Source organism: Tympanuchus pallidicinctus, unplaced genomic scaffold, assembly GCF_026119805.1.
Source record: "Tympanuchus pallidicinctus isolate F22 unplaced genomic scaffold, pur_lepc_1.0 scaffold5, whole genome shotgun sequence".
Lineage (NCBI taxonomy): Eukaryota > Metazoa > Chordata > Aves > Galliformes > Phasianidae > Tympanuchus > Tympanuchus pallidicinctus.
The window spans coordinates 53,375,626-53,377,360 of NW_026294769.1; positions in this window are offsets into that span (position 1 = coordinate 53,375,626).

The following is a 1,735-nucleotide window of genomic DNA, read 5'->3' on the forward strand; positions in this document are numbered from 1 at the left end:
GGGAACTAGACTTCAAAACGTGGATTTAGAACTGTTACTTTTTTCTAGGAGCTGCTATTTTGTGGCATTCGTCCTGTAAATCCAGATAAATTTTTTCTTTGTACTTTTTCAAGTTCATATTTACAAAATGTTTGAAGAGCAGGCATAATGACAGTTTAATTAATGTGTATCATTAAGCCTAGAGATAATTGAAACTCTGATAAGTCTTTAATCTTGTAGAAAACGATCAGAATGCAGTGAAACATCTTCTGCTATCTGTGAACCTTGTAATGGGATGTTGCATCCTTAAAGGAGGAGCCATGGGAAGGAACAGTGCCAGAAGACGTGTACTCAGAAGATTTCATCACTGGACTTGAGGGATATTTTTCTTGGCAAGGAGGATGTGACTGAAATCCAAAGTGATCAAAATGTGTTCTTCTGCTATCAGTGTATAAACTGGCCCTAATAATTTGTGGAGATTTAGCTTCTTCAGTCCTTTAAGTATCACACATTTAAATAACTCAATCAGTTCTAATGCTTGCAGAACTTTTTTCTTTGTAGCAGATCATATTGTGTGCAAGTTATGAAGAAATACTATACATATTATTCACACATTCAATATGAATGTTGGACAATATTTCAATATTGTTTTCATGAAGATAATGAGTCCAACATCAAAAAACTGTCATTTAGAGGTTTGTCCTAAATTCTGCTTTCTGTGCTGTCTTAATCTTTACACATTTACAAGTATAGTTATGTGTTTTTTGTCCATACTGAGTTTCCCCACAGGATACAGAAACTGCAGCAATGCCTGTTGAAGGCTGAAGGAAGGGTTGAGATCCTGCTGCCCAACCAGTGATGTGTTTTGGCAGCCGGAATGCAGGTAAATTAGGTGTGTAATTTATTGACTTTTCTTCAGAGAAACTGATTAAAATAGGAGATGCTCTTTGTAAAACTAGCAAAGAGGACAGGTTGGGGAAATAAAGGAAAGTTGAACAGCTGTACATTTTCCCCATCTTCAGATGAAGCCATGTTGGTATATACAAGTACAATGACTCCTCAACTTTGGCTACTTTATTTATAAAATAATATACTAATCCCAAACCCCGGACACACTGACGTAATTGAATGTCATACTTTCCAAATATAATGGGTTGCATTCCCATCATAAAATAAATACATTCCAGCAGCGAGCCCCACAGCAAATAACAGAGCTCTGGCAGCTGGGGTAGGAGATACAACAATTGGGTTCGCTGAAGCCCAAAAGCGAAGTTTTTGCTGGCAGCATTCTAGGAAAACCTATTATAATGCAATGCTACCCAAAAAGTACTCTTTTCTTTCTAGTTCTGCGCCGCATGCAAAAGTTATTAAAAAAAAACACACACACATGTAAACAAATACCCTTTTCCATATGACCTTTTCTACAATGTTTTCAAAAGTATATTGTCTTTTCAGTTTAACAAAATATTTGTCAACTTTTATTTATAGCTTAAAAGCGTCCCTCAAACTGTCACCAGTTGTCACCAGGAATGCCTTCTATAGGCATGCTGTCATGAGAAAAGCTTTCTGTTTTGAAGAGTCATTCTTGGTCCAAGTCCTTACTGAAGCCAATACACAAGTACCTTCAGCAACCATTGCATCTATCAGACAGCCATTTTCAATATGCGTGATGTAAGGGTTAAACACTACAGATAACCAAGCAGCAGTGGTTTGTTCACATGCACTGTTTCTCTCTCTTAATAAAAATAGACACTAA